Source organism: Periplaneta americana, chromosome 15, assembly GCF_040183065.1.
Source record: "Periplaneta americana isolate PAMFEO1 chromosome 15, P.americana_PAMFEO1_priV1, whole genome shotgun sequence".
In the NCBI taxonomy this organism is placed as follows: Eukaryota; Metazoa; Arthropoda; class Insecta; order Blattodea; family Blattidae; genus Periplaneta; species Periplaneta americana.
The window spans coordinates 115,733,712-115,754,947 of NC_091131.1; the positions used below are offsets into that span (position 1 = coordinate 115,733,712).

A 21,236-nucleotide genomic window follows, 5' to 3' on the forward strand; every position below is an offset into this window, starting at 1 on the left:
TGGGATATCACAGATATGACTCTGGACGATCCCTAATGCTCACCAGATAACAGACAAACCTTCGGATGCTAGCGAGTATCACACCATACGTCAGAGAGCATTGTCCATTGAGCGTCTTCGTCTGGTACTGGGGCACTATTATGAACATTTGACGTGGAAACAGTAAAGTGATGTGTCACCTTCACCAAACATTACCGAAAATCGTACACCTTACCCTGAAACTACTTGTTTCTTGCATGAAATGATATGAAATGAAAGAACTGAAGATAAGAGTAGGGTAAAATGAAGAATTTCGATTAATTTAAATGTGTAGTGTTGAAATTAGAGCGGTAATTCCGAGAGAAACCATCGTACTCCGATCTTGTCCACTAGATGTATCAGTCCAGTCAGCGCTGGGGATTGGACCGCATTTAATGCGTTCAGGAATTTAAAGTAGTAAATCGAGTGATTATAAAATTTGTCGACAAGTGGAGGAGTTATAGGAAATAGATGACTGTTATAAAATTTCTGTCTAAAAATTCTATCGTTAAATTGACTTCAACTTGCCAGTTTTTCATTTTGCCGTCGGTTATTAACTAGTAAGCTGTGATTCTTCATCCTATTTAAATTTTTCAAATAAATCAGTATTATTTAGTTTTCATTGTGCCAAACGATGTTGCACCTCCAATATGACTAGGAATGGTTAACATACCGTACTTTAAGAAAAACTGTCACATGTTATTCAGTGACATTCAAACGATGATAATTATTTATTTATTTATTTATTTATTTATTTATTTATTTATTTATTTATTTACTTATTTATTTATTTATTTATTTATTTATTTATTTATTCGAATGACAGGTACATAGATAACTTATCTTTTACCTAAACACAACCTCAAGGTAAAAAAAAACTTAATATAACTTAAAATTAAATCTAAAGAAAGAACTAAACAAAATCCTTAAAGAACTAAAAACTAAGAACTAATTAAATAACAGAGGCATGAGGCTTCTCGCTTCCCAGTATCTGACACATTCAGTCAGTGATTTTAGAGCTGGACAGCGTTGGAGATAATTATGGTGGTAATATTCATCACTCGCTTTTACGGCTCGGTAAAACCTAAGTATTCGGCGAAAACCTGTATCAAAATCTCTTCATAAAATGTGAGATTTATTCGGGATCGAACTGTGATTTCCTTGTTGATGGGGTGCTGGTTTACCGAGCTACGACTTTCAATCATCCATAGTTTTCTGCCCAAGGGCAGATCCTGCACTTCAAACCCAGAATTCTCCAATTTTTCCGATTTTACACCTTCCTTTGTTAGCCTCCGCATACGATCCATATATCTTAATGTTGTCCTTTATCTGATATATTCTTCTATTTCCAATTCTTCTATCGTTCACCATTCCTACCAGTGCATCCTTCAGCAGATAGTTTCTTCTCAGCTAGTGACCCAGCCAGTTCCTTTTTCTCTTCGTGATCAGTTTCAGCATCATTCTTTCTTCAATATAGCTTCATTTCTTATTCTTTCTGTCCATTTCACAAGCTCCTTTCTTATCCATATCCACATTTCAATGATTCTATTCGCTTCTCTTCACTTCGTCGTGACATCCATGTTTCTGTCTCACACAATGCTACACTCCAAACAAAGCACTTTACTAGTATCTTCCTTAGTTCTTTTTCCTGAGGTCCGCAGAAGATGGTCCTTTTTCTACTAAAAGCTTTTTTTGTCATTGCTATCTTTTTAACTTCCTGGCACCAGCTCATGTTACCCAAAGTTATTTAAAGCTGTCCACTTGTTCTGCTGCCTCATTTTGAATTCGGAGCTACGACTGGATCTTAACTAATGAAGAAAACTTCTTCTCTTTAGTAGTTTCCAATAATTATATTTTCGCGTCCAGATACGAAAGTTCGCTCATTTCGATAAAGCCGGTAAACTCGTGACTTGTTTGTCCATTACGTACGTGGGCTTGCACAAGCTGCAACGCCATCTGGCATAAATGCATGGCGTCGGTTGCCTGGGGCCATAGTGTTCAATTTCTATCATGAAGGACACAACAAGTGGTGTTACTCATTGTCAATCCATCAAGCCAGAAAAGTATTATCTATCAAGGCATGGTAGTTTGGTCAGTAGGTTGTTGTAGTTCTTATTTTCATAGCTCATTTAACCTGTTGACGCTATTAAAATCGATTAGATGATAATTCAATCACATAATTCGTTTCGATCTCGCGTGTATAGGCCTAATAAAATTAACCAGAGCAACGTATTGTTTGGCGTTTCATATTAATTGCTATTTTCTGTCACTATTGAAATAATAACTTAATTGTTTCTGAATGCGAAAATCGTTCATTCTACTATGATTGTGTTCGATGATATATTTCTGTAACAAATTTTGTTTAAATTGAATTCAATTGATAGTTATTTAGATTGGGAAGTTTTGAAATAGAAGTTCTGTATGTTAAGTTGACTCATTTCACTTTTATCTACGAGCGTGTGCTAGGCACAAACTGCGTAACGTCGTTAACCCCTTACCGCATTCTGTGACAGATATGGCACATAGCGAATTTATATTCATATAATTTATAATATAAGCATATAATATTTCAGACCGCATAAAGGGACACATATTGCACACAGTCAAGAATTGAATTTGACAAATGTGATATCAGTTGAGAATGAAAGAAGTACTTAAGTTATTTGAATATTAAATCGGTATGTGCAAGACTGTCCCATGCGGTAAGGGGTTAAATACCAAGAACTCAATATTTGTAAAAGATAGACAACACAAACCCATATGCAAATTAAATATTAATAACGACCTTTTTATCTATGCAATTTATTTTATTCCATGATGAATATTTGACATTTTGTTACAGAATTACTGGAAACATGTAACAATTTTCTCACTTCTCAACTACAATCGCTTGCCACGCCCAAAGGAGAACAGGATTGGATCCGAACATATTGAGAGTGAAATACGTAAGTAAACATGAGTTTTTCAAATATGCATTCAGTTTTTAGCTAGCTTTTATAGTTGAAGAGTTCAGGTACAGTTTGTTAATAGAGCTTAGTTATATTGAAGAAGACTTGCGCAGTCCACTGTGAAGATATTACAGCTAAGAAACCATAGTCAAACACATCAGAAGAGATCATTTCACTACGAAACAAGCATGCCGAGTATACATGCAAGGTTTTACTGTAATATTTAATGAAATTCAAAACATACATCATACCGATATAGAAGTATATTAGCTACATATCGTTATTAAACAGTAACTTTGGAACCGAGGTCTACATTTATGTCTTTTAAATAAATAATATTGATTTTGTATCATATATTTATCTGTTTTATGTAGGGCCTACATTTTGCTGTACTTGATTCAAAACATAAAATATTATATCCATACTTACAATTAATTACAACCATGATCATGTGAAACTTAAATTTTTTTGGCCTCATCCACAGTGTTCGATCCCAGGTGGTCACAGGATTTTTTTCTCGTTGCCAAACTTTCAGAAGGGCCCCGAGGTTCACTCAGCCTCCTATAAAATTGAGTACCGGGTCTTTCCCGGGGGTAAAAGGCGGTCAGAGCGTGGTGCCGACCACACCACCTCATTCTAGTGCCGAGGTCATGGAAAGCATGGGGCTCTACCTCCATGCCCCCCAAGTGCCTTCATGGCATATTACGGGGATACCTTTACCTTTTTTACCTTCATCCACAGTGTCTTCCATGCTTGTCTATCCAGTGTCATATCTTAAGTTTCTCTGCTTGGTCTCTCCAAACGAAGTCTTGGCCTACACAGAGTTCTTTTGCTGTCTGGAAATTCAAGCAGTGCTTGATGTAGTAAGCTTTCGTTGCGCACAATATATCCCAACTATCTTAATCGCCTATTTCCGATTATTGCAGTTTCATCAATATCATTATTACTGTATAAAATTTACTGATATTTTTGTTGCTTCGGATTTTCCATGGGCTTCATTCATTAATTGATCCAAAAAATGTTTAACAGTATTTTATTTTCAAACGTGGTTAGTGCAAGGAAGTTTCTTTACTCATTACTCAATTTTCTACGCCATAGAGAAGAGCAATTGATCTTAACCTAGTGACCGTAATGTAATAGCTATTTGCACGTGTAATTCTAGTTTTATTTCTTCCTCTTTGAATTAATTTCAGTATTTTCATTCCTAAATCTTTGAAGTGTGAGAGACTTTTACATTATCTGTCCAGAAATATCCGTTTTACTTTTTTTTCCATACAAGCATCATGACACTCTTATCCTGCCCAATACTCAAAATGATGCCGCAGGATGGGGAATATCACGAGTTTAAATAATTACCTTTACAAATATTTTACAAGCAACTGATAGCGATTTGTACAATGTTGAGAGTGTATATACGTGCTAACATTCTAACGCTGTAACTGCGATTTTATTTTAGTCATCGTATTCCATTTTTATATCACACTATGGATATTTTTAAGCATGTAGCATTCCCACACTTTCTTATACTTCAAGGAGAGAGAAAAGGATTGATAAACTTATCTTTATGATTACTATTATTTAAGGTGTAAACAATACACACATACATTAAAAATGAACTTCAATCAACATGTACTGTAGCCTATTTTGAAAAGAGTTAGATTAAGTGAACTGAAGAGGATCGCCGTCAAAAATTGAAAGATGAAAGTCCTGAAGGAAGCCGAGGTCCATACTGGGCTGTAGAACTGCTGCTGATGATGCCGGTGATGGTGGTGATGATAATCTTGTTTAAATAAAGTAAAAATATGAAAAGTCGCCATGTTGTTTATTATACGTTCTATGCGTTTCAGAACGATTTTCTGTGTACTATCTAACTATACTATAGTCCAGCGTTTTTTTAGCCTTTTTCAACATATGGCACACTTAAGATGTAATTTAAATTCCCGCTGCATACTCATATAATCTATATAGAGCTGTAGTTCCCAGCCAGGGGGCAATTTTGAAAGTTTTAGGAGGGAATGAGAATTATAAAATATAAATAAATGAGATAAATGTATATGCATAAAATATAAAATAAAATAGTTTCAATTTTATTTGTATTATCTTTGAGTAAACAATGGGAAATGATAATATGATGAATGGTGAAAGGTCGCAAAAATGGTTGAGAAGAAAAACAAAATAGGTACACGTGATTCAAAAATAGAAGTAACACGCTTTTTTGTAGCTTTATTTGAAGTTTATGATAGAAATGCAAAATTTAATGATGGGAAATTATTTGCAAAGCAATATTAGTGTGATATATTTATGCATGTTTTCTGAATTTGTTATTTAGGACATATGAAAAGATACAATATTATTACATGTTTAGCCAAGGTATTTAATGCATGTACGATATTGTTTTATAAAGGCAAGTAAAGTACGATATTTTTAAGGATGGTACGATTTTCTAACTTTACTGATCTGTGATCCCTAGATGCCGCTCGCACACCTACACTGTTTACTGAATGTTACTTGTGCCGCGTTCGCTGAAATTTGACTCTTGTGGAATCACTTTTTTAACTACTCTTTTCGCTATTTCCATTTCCTCGCGGCACACCAGCGGATCATTTGCGCGGCACACCGGTTGAAAATGGCAGCTATAGTCTATCATTGCTACTCTTGTTTATAGTCCAGTTTTCTTGAACTATATATTCTTAAAGACAGCCTATGTGGAATAATTTATTCATCACCTCCTAATAAAATACCCCGCTGCATTGTTGATATTGTTTTACCCTTTACATTCATCGATTAGCTCAGTAGTCCCGGGTTCAATCCCAGGTGGTGACGGGATTTTTCTCTTTGCGAAAACTTCCTGAACGACCCCAAGGTTCTACTCAGCATCCTATCCAATTGAGTACTGAGTCTTTTTTGGGGGTAAAAGATGATCGGAGCGTGGTGCAGCACTCACTCATTGTAGCACCGAGATCGTGAAAGCATGAAGCTCTACGTGTGTAGAGGATAATTTTAACTTTAGCTATATTACTGTTGAAAGGGACTAGTGAACAAATGTCACTCGTCGCTACGGTAACGCGTGACAATATATAAACGTACATAGAGTGCCTAAAATGATAAAAGACAGTCGCAGATGAAACCATAGCAAGGAATTTAATTTTGCGGAAAAGTGTTATATTATAACTAGTGGCTTGTGCAGCAATTGCTGCAAACTAAGTCCGTAAAAAGTTCAAATAAAAATTGTTCAGATTTATTTTCAATGAAGAATACCAGACATTTTGATAGTTATTTGCTTCCATAATAGTGAAACAGTGAAACATACTCCCTCTAAGTGTTTTTTTTTTTTTTTTGCCAAATACTTTTCCTGGAACCTATCCGTCTTCAGTTCTTGAGTTTACTCCCTCTGAATGTTTTTTTTTTGCCAAATACTTTTCCTGGAACCTATCCGTCTTCAGTTCTTGAGTTTACTCCCTCTGAAAGTTTTTTTTTTTTTTTTTTTTTTTTTTGCCAAATACTTTTCCTGGAACCTATCCGTCTTCAGTTCTTGAGTTTCAATGCGAAATCGCTAGTAACAATGTCAGGATGATCAGTGGGTTTTTCATGTGAGAGTAATGCAGTAGCTATTTCGGGTCATTGCGGATTGTATGTGAAAGTTAAGAAAATGTAAGGTTTGTCATGCTTTGAACAAAAGACTTAGCTTATTGGTATAGCTGCTGCATGTTTCGTGAACTACCCTGAAATGTAGAGGGAGAATCACTTTTTCCCACTAAGAAATCTTGCTGAGGTGATCAAGAGACTACAAAATCTTGTAGGCCTCTTATTTTATCAATAAGTAATACCTTTTGGTCTTTTCTTATGAATTGTAATTTGTTGCGCTTCTTCCAGACAATACTGATCTATCAAATACTGCTGGATTAATTTGTGTAACAATGAATGTTATTTAGTATATTTTCTGTAATAGCCAATAGGCTGTTGTGAGGAATATATTGCTGAGATGTGGAAAATGAGGCTAATGATATGTCAGAGTTGTAGAATATTATATGCGCCCTAAATAAAATTGTCCATCGTAAATCGTTAGCAGCTTCAGTGTTTCATTTATTGCTGGTTGCGGGAAATAAACTTACTCATCACGGTAGCAAGAAGTGAAATGGCATGCTATTTTCCCTACAACTAAGTATGCTTGGCAGCGATCACAAATCTAATAAATTAAACCAAAGAAATATGAAATTAATTTTGATGTAGTTTAAAGACGCAGCTAAAATAGGAAGCATGACTCAATTACTACCAAGGAAAGTTAGAGAATCAGACACATAAATATCTATATCACACTGCCATTACATATATGAAAAGGATCCACACCACTTGATTAGTAATTGCAAAAGTATTTCATTTTTAATAACAATATTGCTACCTTACGTAAGTTTTATAGTTTTTAGTAACATAAGTTTATATAGGTTTATAGCCGTTACTCAGTAAATTATAGAAATGAAGATCTAATATAAAATATTCTTTCTCTGCGTCTACTTACATAAAGCCCCAAATGGTTTCACTTTCATATATCAGTATAGCATTATGTGTTGCATTAACTATAATAATATTTCATTTTTAATGGTAATAATGTCAACAAGCATCCTTAAGTTTTATAGTTCTTAATATCCAATACACAGCTGTACTCGGAAAACTACAGACCAGAGAATCAGACCTCTAAATTATTTTTTATACGTTATCAAAAAATTGCACAAATGAAGATCGACATATTGGCATTATGAGAGGAAAGAATCTGAGCCGTCTGAACTCAATGTCAGCAGTCCTGTAGGTCATGGCCTTCGTGTAATAGTCTATTGTTTATTGTAGTGTGTGTTCTATGCTCGCTTCGCTTAAGGAAGCGAACGTCAAGTCGGCCGTGAATGCAATTAATTAGTTCTCAAAACTAACGAAAGATGGATTTTGGAAAAAAGGAAAATGATGTAGGAAAATTGACATTTCACTGAAAACTACTACTTTTCCGAAAAACTTTGGGTTCCAAGCTTCAAAATGAGGGGTCATTTATTAAAATCCGTTCAGCCGTTTTCCCGTAATTTCCATTAGCAGTTCAGATTATATATATATATATATATATATATATATATATATATTCATAATAGGCTACTTTATATTGAATTAGAGTAATTTTTATTTATTAAAACTTTTTAAAAAGATGTTGTATAGTACGATATTTAACGCGTAAATATAGCCTATTCAAGATTAACTCTGCAAGTTAGCACACATTTCATGTGCTAAGCACTCCCACTCGTGAATAAAATTACTTTTACTCACATGTATATCAAATAAATGCTATCGTACAACCAAATAAGAAAATAAACTTCCGGTCCTTCATTGGACACATTGCACATAATAGACATCATTAATAATTCTCCCCCTCCACCGAAATATATATATATATATATATATATATATATATATATATATACATATATATAATAGTTCAGAAGTAATCTATTATCAGTGTAACATTCGCAACATCACAAAGTAACTGATTTCATCTGCAAAGAACGTCTTAGAATAAAGATTATAATAAATATTATAACAAATTACAATATTTTAAAAGAAGTGAAATGCTTCAACTATTTGAGATACGAGGTCATTTAAATAGAAATAATAAAGAGAAGTAATCTTATAATTTTGTTAAAAACAATGGCGCTCCTCATGTTATTTTACGGTTGGAAAATATAGACTCTAACAGCTCAATAAAAGAAACGAAAAAAGATGACAGAAATGAAATTGCCGAGCCTGCTTGTGGATTGTACACTATTGGATTATGAAAAAATAAGACAAGAGCTATGTAAAAGTGATAAATGTCCCATCAAAAATGAACAAATATCAGTAGAGCTGGTTAAATCATGTAATGAAAATGATTTCCAACAGATGATTATACTCTCAAACGTAGAAGATCTGTTGGAAGACTAATAAAGAGCTGTGAAGGTAAATTGTTGCATCAGAATCTTGGCAATGGAACAGGCTGAAATGGACCCGATATTGTGAAGTTATTTATTATTCTTCTCTCAAATAATTTAGAAAAAAAAATCACTGTACACAGACATTTAGGAGTACAGAGGAGACATTTTCAGGAACAGATATTAAAAGTCTGTATTTCCGTAACAGTACAAATTTTTTTTTTAATTATTTCAATACATTGAATTTATAATTCGGGCAATGAAAAGTAAACTCACTGGCTTTTCTTCTTCTATATTTTAAAATAATGGAATTATCATTGAATATAAGTAGGCCTACATAAATCATCCTAAATTTTGAAATGGATTAAATAAAGCTAAAATACTCTCAACAGGAATCCAAGAGAGAAAATGGAACGAACCATCGAGCAGTTACACCTGAGTGATAATTGATTATACTGTTTCATCACATTCAACGTGGGAAAGGAAGCTTGCTTTTCGACCATCAACTACTGCACTCGTTTTCACTATAGGGTGCTAATTACACAAACTGTTTAAGAAAAGTATAATGGTCTTATATCAACTTGACACTGCAGGGGTATGTGTGTAAGAGATGACGGCTGATAAAAGTTACATATTACGCCAAACTGCAAGTGCACAGAGCCAAATAAATGCAATGTGACTTCCCGTGAAATTAATTCTTAATAGCTCTAACTTCCTTAATGTATTGCAGTCAGGACGTGTTTCAAGAAAAAAAATATATATATTTCTCTAACATTTCCTCTTTGTAGGCCCTCTCAAATAGGTGTGTCCAGACGTCACATCTCTCTGATAGTGTGCAGTCATAGTTCGCTTGATCCCATTAGTTAACATCAATTTTTGTAGCTATTCCCGTTGAACACTTACTTCGTAGTAAGTATTTCACCACATTTCATAGGCAATTTATACTTATCTTTTCCTGAAATTGATTTCTGAAACTTCCTGTGTTCTATAAATAAGAACTTCATAGAATGGAGACATATAAAACTTTAAAATGCATTCTTATCATTTTCATAATTTCCTTTGTAACTACGGGAAACGTATGATAATTTTTTTTATCAATATTTGCATATACCGTCAGTTTCACAACATTGACTAGTTCTCCCTTCTAATCCTTACTTGTTTATTTTTTCATGTTCCCAGTTCAGTATGCATTGAAATCTTTTGACTTATTTCTTCTTTATTTATTCTCGTTTCTTTCTTTTCTGCACTTTCTCGTACTTCATTATATTTTCTTCTTCTCCCTTAATTTTTGTCTTTCTTTCCTGTAATTCTTCCTTAAAATTTCCATTCCCTATTTTTCTGAATTAATTAATTAATTAATACAGAAATACATTAAATAAATATTGTACACATTTTCAGGTTTTATTTTCTCATTATTTCATGTTTAACAAGAAAGTGTTTTGACACTGCGGAAACTCGATCTCGAGACATTCATGGAAATCAAGTTTCTGGCATTCCCGATACCGCGAATTTTCTGTTCGACGTTTGAGGAGAAAGTGCTGGAAAACTTGATTTCGCGACTTTCATGGGAATAAAGTTTATGGCATCCCTGGTACCGATAAATTGGTTTCTTGTACGCCGCCTTTTTGTCTATCTCCCTGTCCATCTGTCTGTGTACAGCGAATTTTCTGCACAGAATTTTAGGAGAAAGTTATGTGATCCTGCAAGAACTTGATCTCGAGATTTTCATGGAAATAAAGTTTCTGAAATCCCTGATACGAGAAAGTGTTTTTAGTACGATATCTTTTTGTCTGTCTCCCTGTCCTTCTACCTATATATAGCGAATTTCCCTATATACGAAGTTTAAGAAGAAAGTTCTGTGATCCTGCAAAGACTTGATCTCGAGATTTTCATGGAAATAAAGTTTCTGAAATCCCTGATACGAGAAAGTGTTTTTGGCACGATATCTTTTTGTCTGTCTCCCTGTCCTTCTACCTATATATAGCGAATTTCCCTGTATACGAAGTTTAAGGAGAAAGTTCTGTGATCCTGCAAAGACTTGATCTCGAGATTTTCATGGAAATAAAGTTTCTGAAATCCCTGATACGAGAAAGTGTTTTTGGTACGGTGTCTTTTTGTCTGTCTCCCTGTCATTCTACCTATATATAGCGAATTTCCCTATATACGAAGTTTAAGAAGAAAGTTCTGTGATCCTGCAAAGACTTGATCTCGAGATTTTCATGGAAATAAAGTTTCTGAAATCCCTGATACGAGGAAGTGTTTTTTTGGTACGATATATTTTTGTCTCCCTGTTCATCTGCCTGTTTACATCTAATGTTCCTATCCAAACTTTAAGGGCAAAGTGCTGTGATACTGGAAAAGCTTCATCTCCAGACTTTTCATGTAAATGAAATCTTTTTGCATTCCTGATAGCAGAAATTGTTTTTGATACCCGTCTTTTTGTCTATCTCCCTGTTCATCTGCCTGTGTAGAGCGAATTTTCCTATACGCAGATTAAAGAGGAAGTGCTGTGATACTGCACAAGTTTCATCTCGAGAATTTAATGTAAATACATTTTTATGCAATCGTATAGCGAGAAAGCGTTTTTTGGTACGCCGTCTTTTTGTCTGTCTCCCTGTTCGTCTCTGTGTTAGTAAAGCGAATTTTCCTATACGAAATTTAAAAGGAAAGTGCTGTGATATTGCACAAGCCTGATCTCGAGATTTTCATGCAAATAAAACTTTTTTGCATTCCTAATAGCGAGATTGGTACACCGTCTTTTTGTCCGTCTCCCTGTTCATATGCGTGTGTAGAGCGAATTTTCCTATCTATACGAAGTTTGAGGAGAAAGTACTGTGACACTGCACAAGCTTGACCTCGAGATTTTCATATAAATAAAGTTTTTTGCATTCCTGATAGCGAGAAAGTGTTTTTTGGTACGCCGTCTTTTTGTCTGTCTCCCTGTTCACCTGCGTGTGTACAGCGAATTTTCCTATACGAAGTTCAAAAGGAAAGTGCTGTGATATTGCAAAAACTTGACCTCGAAATTTTCATTTTTTTTTTGCATCTCTGATAGCGAGGAACTTTTTTTTTTGTATTTTTTGTCTGTTTCCCTGTCCGTCGGCCCGTCTACAGCTAATTTTTCTAACTTTAAACTGACGAATTACCCTATAGGATACAACATTTTAATTATTTTGCTATAATCTTAATAAAGTAACAGAAAAATAGTAGCAAAATATACATACTGTATAAGCAAGGCTACTGATATACAACATAGCAATAGTTTTTTTTTTATTTCGAATAAATTTTATTCAGCTTCCTCCAAGTGAAGGCTGCCTAGAAGACAAAGCTTACCATAAAATTGTTATAATGGAAAAAAAGAAAACAATGGAGAAGAAAAAGAATAAGAAATAGCACAATTAGAAATAATTGGAAAAGACTAAACAAAACATCATTAATTCCAGAAGAAACATAAAATTTCCTACTATCTATTAGCTATTGGGTGATCACAGTCGTCTATTTGCAATACCCAACTTAAGTGAACAGATCGCCATAACAAAGAGACCAATCTATATAACTGTAGAGATGGTTTCTTAGGATTTTTATAGATCCCTTCACTGCAGACATAGATACTTCAGTGACAAGAGTTTGTTCTAGACCAAACTGCTTACAAAAATGCGCGAATCTTTTTGTGATGGTTCCTCTAGCCCCAGTCAGTAATCCAATAACTTCGATCGACGTTAGATGACATTTTTCCTTATAATTTGGTATAGTGGGGTCATATATGTCACATTTTTCCTGATGTACCTCAGCAGGTTGATTTTCGTACATTTCCATTCTTACAGTTGGATCAATTATAAATCCGCTTGTTGATCTTGTCGGGATAGCAATGCACGTTGCAGATCCATTTGTGGACAAACCATGGACCTCCTCCTCTACTTGGTAGTTTTTTCCTCGTAGGGCCGATGCTAGGAGGGATCGAATCTTGTGGTGTCGACTATTCCTCAGTAGTTCTCCATGAGGACAGGCTCCCAGAATGTGAGCAAGTGTTTCTTTCTCACTCCGACAATGTCGGCAGTGGGTTCCATTCTGAGACCTACCTGGTAGAGCACGTACTGGACATACATTGGCAGTCATCTTAATAGCGTCCTTCCATTCGGTTTAGATAGCCATTTATTACCAGGCGTGTATTCTTTATATAGAATGACTCCCTTTCCTTTCTGAGGCAACGTACACCAGGAATCAAATTCTTTGTCTCGTAGGAGTTTTCGTAAAGATGATACGTTTATCTGATCAGAGGAGTCAATATTTGCCAATCCAAGTTTATCCAGACTTGCTTGTATTTAATTGGTCAAATCACGTGTATTTGAAATATATATATATATATATGTTGTTTGTCTTTGCAAGCAATTTGCAGGCGTTGATAAACTGTAGAAAAGCTTCCCAGCTTGCTTTATAAAGACCAGGTCCTTTGTATTTCTTAGGTGAATAAAGCATATTGTCTGGAGTGTCGGATGGAAGATTTAAAGTTTCTTTTACTGTAGTTCTAATCAGAATGTCAGCATCAGAGAGAAACTTTGAAGGAATTCTCTTCATTGGAGTCGTTTGAAAGGTGTAAATAATTGAAGGACATATAAAGGTGGATATGATGAGAAACTTCTGGTATGGCTGTAAAAGAGATGATGTCGCTATAGCTTCCAACTTTTGTTTCAGTTTGTCCATTGTTGCTCTAGGATCGAAGACCGTTGTAGAACTGTAATTGACACCAAGATATTTAATGGTTTCATCTGGAGTTATGGATGGTATTGAGTGACCCGAAGTTAAGGTTAAAGCACTATATTCAAGAGATCCAATGGACAAGACTTTGGATTTGGTTAGGTTAATTTGTAATCCAATTTCTTCAAACTTGGAAATAGCCTGGCAGGTGAGATTTTTAGCACATTCTACAGCTTTACCCAAAATAACAATGTCATCAGCGAATGCCATTATATTTATATTTGGGAGATCAGGCATTAAAGAATATCCAAACTCTTCTAAATTCTCATTACATGACAAATCTGTCAATACATGATCTGTAGATAAATTATACAATGAAGGAGAGAGGGGCGAACCTTGTAAAACTCCTTTTTTGATAATGACAGGCTTCGTCTTCTGATGGCTGGTCACGATTTGTGTGGAATTTCCATTTTGCAAGCCAATGATGAGGTTAGATAATTTGGGAGGTATGTTTAGGGAAGACAATGTTTGCTCCAGATGACTATGGCCAATGCTATCGAAGGCCTTGCTTATATCAAGAAATACTAAGACAAGGTCTTTTTTTACGTTTTGCTGAGGAGAGAATGGATTCCAGTATAGAAGTATTTATAAGACAGCCAGGAGAATTTGTGAATCCTCTCTGATGTTCTAAGAAATTAACAAAAGATCGCAATCGTCTATCCTATATTCGTTCCAGGATTCTTCGTAAAACTGAGCAGATCGTTATTGGTCTCCAATTATTTGGATCTGACTTATCACCACCTTTAAAAATCAGTACGGTTCTTGCACGTTGGAGGCATTTTGGGACTATAGTTTGGGACAGCATGAATGTCGCAAAGCGATCAATAATATCGTAACAAGTATCATCTTTAAGTGTACAAACAAGTACTCTATCGGGACCGGAAGCAGTATCAACAGCTATTCCTCTGATAGAATCAATTACTTCTTGTTTGGTTATTACAGTGTTCTCTAGTTCTTCAGATAACACTTGCGCGGTTTCTGTGGGGCAAGGATATTCGTGGCGCATATGTTTGTTAGGCATAGACAGCAAAGAAGAGAAATGATCATAGATTGTATTTGTGTTGATTTTACATATCTCGTGTTTATCATTCAATACATTTCTCACAGCTTTCCGTCGTTGGTTGTAGAAAAGAAATTGCGTCTTTTGATATTCATAACGTTCTTTGCGTTTTTGTCGATCACGTTTTGATGATCTTTCGGGATTACTAGATGTCTTATGACCTCTTTGACTGAGTTGCAACTTCTTTTTCCCCCTTGCTTCATAATGCTTAACTGCGGGATGTTTTGGTCCTGGGAGAAGATGTATTGCTCTAGCCAAAAACTCTGCGAATTCTTCGACCTTATTACTGAAAATATTACTGTCACTTATATTTGTAAATTCGGATTTCCACATTAACAACTCATGTTTGTAACTAGCCAAACCCGTATCCTCATTGCAACAGTCAAGAAAGCTGTTTTCTTCCACGGGCTTGGAGATGTTAGATTGTAAATCGTCTTTATTCCTGCTTTCTCTAGCCCTAATTCCATTGGTCTGTCTGGCGACGATAGTGTTTCTTTGCTCGGAAGGATGAGCTCGACTTATATGTATTTTAAATCCATGGCGTCCTTTATAAAATTTTCCACAGTGTGGGCAAGGTACATCTTGCGTGTTTCCTTGGTTAATCCTATTTTCAATTACACTAATAGAATCTTCTTCATCGAATAGGATGGAATCTTTACTGTCGATTTCCATAGGAAGAGAAATGTCAGGACTGAAGAACTGAGCCATAGCACAGACATCAGATGTGCTCCCTGGCATACCGTAATATATGAATATATGCAAAGCAAAAGACAGTACTTGAAATAACTTCACATGACACTAATTAATAATTTTGTGTTTCTACGCACGCTAAATCCACTATAAAAATGTTATCTGTTAAGGTTGAAGAGCCGTAGTAGATGTAGCGGAAACAGATTTCATAACATAGAGTATATAATTGTAGTGGGTTATGAAAACAGTTAAAAATAATATTCAGCGATACACAAGAAGTTAATATACGAAATAGAGAAAAAGAATGTCCTTTACAACCACATAAACAAAGCCAGTTTCTTTGTATAGGATGAAAAATTATAATTAAATCAGTACGCATGGATTAAAAACACTCCTAGTAATTGTAGATGTTAGAAATCTTCTAATAAACACACTGCACTAACTGTTTGACAGAAAACGAATCACTAACATAGCTAAAACAGCGAAATACACATCACAAAACAAAGATACTGTATCTAACCATGCATGGCCTACCAGTCCGTCGCGGTTTAAGAAAAGAGTTCTTCCTTTTGCAATTAGATGACATCGTTTGTTCGGATCAATTATGATGGAAATAGCTAGAGTTTCTGATAAATTTCAGTACCTATGTATCAAGGTAATATTATTGATAAGGCACGTGTTAGCGTAGCATTAAGGCTATGTGTACACAGGAGACAAATTTTTGAACGACATTTTTGTCATTACGGTGTGTTCAATAAGTTTGAATGAGCGTGTGTACACAGGCAACGACGCGACAAAACTGTCTAAGCTGTTGAAAGAGTTGTGGGGGGGAGGGTCTACAACAGTGCGACGACTGTGTGTCTGACGACTAGGATGAACGTAATGTAATCAGATGGATCGTGTACACCGGCAACAGTTCTGTCGACAGGCCGACGAACTCTAGTTATTTCTCTATAGTTTCTTTGTTTCATAAATTATTTTCTTTGCGAGAGGAAACGGGGAATTATAGCGGTGCCTAGGGGCGGCACTATTCATAAATCCCTTAGCATAGTACAATATTTTATTCAACAACGCTTAATAAATAATGATTACATAATTCAATTCTAAAAAAAAAATGCGCATAATTTTTGTATCAAAATGTTAAATATTGAATTCTGAGTGTAATTTTCCAAATAACTCTACAAGTTGTAAACTTTACGAAATTTACTTCATTTTTGGCGAATGAATACATTCGATTCCGCAAACATTCCTAAGCTGGACATTTGTGTAGAATTTCGAAGGCCGTCAAAAGTTGCATTGGTTGTAGCGTATTTAAACATGAACAAATTATAGTAGATCTGAAAATATATTAAAACAGTAATTTTTGGACAATTTAAAGAATTTCCTGAACTGACTTGTTTTGCTTGTTCTTCTACTTCTTCAAGTAATAAAATTGGTACTACCTAGGGCTCTATACGTATTATGCAGTGATACATACAGTATACACATTATATAATACGAACTCACTTAATTCTTTTAAAAAATCTCTGCATATAATATATCAAAATATTCAATACTGAATTAATAGTGCAGTTTTCTTAGTGAAATTCATAGGCTAACTCGACAACCTGTAAAAATTCATTAAAGGAACTCAATTTTTCGCCATTGAATGTATATGTTTTTGCAATTAAGGCGAACTGTTTTAATCGAAAATGAATAATAATTATGATTGGCAAATACTCTAAACACAAACTTTGACCATTGTATACAAAGAACTTCTTTGAGATATCAGACAATTGCATACGGTATATCGATTTCCTTTTCATTGAAAGATACTGCCCTTTAAAGATTACTTCATAATAACCACTTCCATTAAAAAGTCAATAAATTATATTGTTTGTCTAAAAATCAGTTTTTTTTACAAATGTTGTATTTTACTGGCAATTCTCAAGGTATTAAAATCTGAAAGTAAGAAATACAGTAAGTGTGATGTTTTAAAATTGAATGAATTTTCGACATGTTGTCACGTGCTACTGGTGGTAGTGGTGTTGATGGTGGTAGTAATTGTAATAATAATAATAATAATATTGGTACTAATAATATAAAATAAATATCATATAAGAATGTTCTATAAAATGAAGTTGGTTGCTAGCCACCAGCGTGGCTCAGTCGGTTAAGGCGCTTGCCTGCCGGTCTGAAGTTGCGCTCAGGCGCGGGTTCGATTCCCGCTTGGGCTGATTACCTGGTTGGGTTTTTTCCGAGGTTTTCCCCAACTGTAAAGTAAATGCCAGGTAATCTATGGCGAATCCTCGGCCTCATCTCGCCAAGTACCATCTCGCTATTACCAATCTCATCGACGCTAAATAATCTCGTAGTTGATACAGCGTCGTTAAATAACCAACTAAAAAAGTTGATTGCTAGGAGCAACGAGTGGATGAAAGTTTAAAAACCTCACTCGCTGCTTTTAATAACACTAACTTCAATAACACGAAAAAGTTATAATAAATTGTGTTAAGCATTAACATACCAATGGATAATTCTATTAAATAAAAAAATGTATTATACAGATATTATTACTGGTATTTTAATACTTTCCCTTTGTAGAATTTTTGTACTTGAAATTTCACAAAAATATCCTATAAACTTTTCAGTTTGTGCTAAATATAAACCAATGCATGTAAAATGCCACTTGCGAGAAAAAAAAATTGTGCTTTAGTCCTATGCATTCCCACACTAGTTTACAGTTTTCGTCAGTAGGTTAATTTTTACACCTTTCATACTGCCAAAGAACGCTACCCTGAGGGGAAATTAAGTATTCTGCAAAGTGATTTCTCACATTCCAAGTCAGGGAAGCTCCTCGTACGTTGTATAGTTTGAAAAGAAACCTCGTATAAAATGTCATTAAAATTTATTCCACCTTTTTTTGTGCACGTAATTATACAACAAGAAATAGGTCTTACAATCGACTCATAAAGACGTAAGCTGGTGTTTAGTGGCTTGTACAAAATACACTACTTCGATACTAAAATTTCAAAGGTGGCTTCTATCATACGACGAGCTCTGACAAATTTCTTCTCCAATCAATTGGTGTCCTGCCGAGCAATTGAGCCAAAAGTTCACAAAACATGGAAATTCTCCCTCTATAACGTAGTAGTACAAAACTTATCAGGATAATTCTTATAACGTTGAAAACTTGTATAAAATTACTAAGTGACAGTATTTCACTTTAAATAGGATGCACTCAGAGTTTAAGTTCACGTCGTCGTTTTCAATTCCAATATACAAAACCTAAAATAAATACCAGCTACTACTACATCCATAACCTCTGACTGAGTTTCTAGCTGATACCTACATATATTATCAGGCATCTCACTTCACGGTATGTCAGAGGAAAAACATTTGTTTGTATGCATCTGAAGTCTGGTTAGTGTAATATGTAGCAAATCGGCGATGTATGCATTGGAGGGGAAAAGAAATTGGCCACCCTACCCCATTATCTCCTGGCCTAGTTGCCTCATAAGTGGTGCCATGTTAGTATCACTTGTGAGGTTCAAACCTGTCTTCGGATAGTTGACTAAACAACTACATCCGTGATGATTGGTGACTCTGGCAACAAAACTGTGTCCGGAGAACACATACGCCAACGACGTGACAGTTTTGTCTTTCACTGTTGCCGTGTAGTTGCCAGCGAGAGAGGTTGACGAAAAAAATGTCATTCAACAATTTGTCGCCTGTGTACACGTAGCCTTAAGATGCTACGCTACAAACCCTAAGGTTGCAGGTTCGACTTCCGATGGGGTCATGGATTTTTAAAATTGACCTAATCCTTTCAGCTGCACTACGATATGGCCATGGGTCTATGGCAGCGGTGACCGAAGCGGGTGTTGTGATTACATCGTGTAATCACAGACATTCAAACGGGTATGAGGAGTTTCCTGTACATTGCTGTGTGTTTCATTCACGTACTGAAGGCTAGCAGTGGCGGTATCATGTCGCTCTACAAACTCTGTCTCTACAAGCAGTAAGAGGTGATTTCGTAAATAATGACAAGGAGAACTTTTTTGTTGTTCTGTCGGACGAAATGTAGTATGTTTACTTTGCTCATCGGTTCAATTAGGAGTATATAGAAACATTAATTGCCACGCTGAATAATGTATTATTATTATTATTATTATTATTATTATTATTATTATTATTGTTATTATTGTCATTATTATTACTGATCACTAAGTATGTGTTTCTATAATTCTTCTGTACGTGCATGAATATTGATATTTTTAGATCTTCTCCCTAGAAGGATAAAATTATTAGGTTTTGTCTTATTTTTAATCTTCTTATCTTTAGATGAGGGTAACTATTTATTAATTATACATTTAATAATAGTATTGTAAAAAAATTCAATATTAAGTGCAACGAACTGTTAAACGCCAGGAATTGACATATCTTAAATCATAGCCAGGAAGAGAAAGATGAGATAAATAAATGTAAGGAAATCAGCTACCTAATGGGTTTCAAATATCTCGTGCTCTAAAGCCTTTTAATAGAACAGAATTTCTCGGAAGAGTAATAATTAAAATAGCTTAAATAACTTGTCCATAAGAAGTTTTTAATTTTGAAAAACTACGAATTTCTCGACCAAGTATCGAGAGAAGAGTTTAGAAAATTCCTGATTATATTCAAGAGGAAGGTTAAAAAAAGAATCAAGGATATATATATATATATATATATATATATATATATATATATATATATAATTTGAACTGGTAATGGAAATTACGGGAAAACGGCTGAACGGATTTTAATGAATGACTCCTCATTTTGAAGCTTGGAACCCAAAGATTTTCAGATAAATAGTAGTTTTCAGTGAAATGTTAGTTTTCCTACATAATTTTCCTATTTTCCAAAATCCATCTGTCGTCAGTTTTGAGAAATATTAGCTTTTCAGAATAAAACAAAACACACACTATAATCGTGACGCTGTTATTCCCGGCGTGACTCCTCCTCTTTGCTTACGTCTTAGGAAGGCTCTATAAAGTCTAGGTAGGTAGTATCGTTCGCCATTTTTGTTCTTTCGTTGCCGAGCTACCAGACGAGGAATCTATTTGCCACACCGTTAAACATTATCATGTCGTAGCTCCTATGATAATAAATCAAACGTACTGTAATTCAGCAAATAATTGAGCGGCAAATAACGTCCTCGTGTGCTTTCTGCGAACGCCAACGAAAGAGCCAAAATGGCGGGCGATTATATTAAGCATTTATCGAGCCTTAGGAAATGCATAACGTCTTCATCAGCGATTCTCAAGACGCACACGTTTAAATGTAGCCGACGTGCAACGTGATTAGCTGCCGGAAATCAGAGCGACGGAACTATACAATAAGCAATATTATACGAAGACCTTGACCTTCAGGATTGCTGACATATTTAGAGCAAATTCCGTGATATCATAATGACAACAATATGTCTATCTTCATTTGTGTAATTTTTTATAACGTCTGTATAATTGGTTATTAAAAACTTTCAAGACTTACTGAAAATAATTTACAGATCTGATTCTGTGGTGTGTAGTTTTCTGAGTACAGCTGTGTATTGGATATTAAAAACTACGAATCTTGAGGTGGTTTTATAATATTATTACCATTAAAAGTGAAATATTATTACAGTTAATGCCATGATACGAGTCTTTATCATTAATAGACATATTAATGATATAGCCTATTGATGATATGAAACTCAAACCTTTTGGGGTTATATATGTAGACATAGAATATCTTGAATTAGATCTTCATTTCTATAATTTACTGAGTGACGACTGTATAATATATACAGTAGGCCTATATTGA

General features: G+C 34.8%; 1 long non-coding RNA gene across 1 annotated transcript in view; it reads left to right on the plus strand.

Annotated features, from left to right (window-relative positions):
- Positions 1–2,859: 2,859 nt before the first annotated feature.
- LOC138715663 (uncharacterized) overlaps positions 2,860–21,236 on the plus strand; it is a 364,471-nt gene continuing 346,094 nt past the window's right edge. Inside the window, exon 1 of the long non-coding RNA XR_011336533.1 lies at positions 2,860–2,963. This is a non-coding gene — a long non-coding RNA (uncharacterized lncRNA). The remainder of the gene's footprint in view (positions 2,964–21,236) is intronic.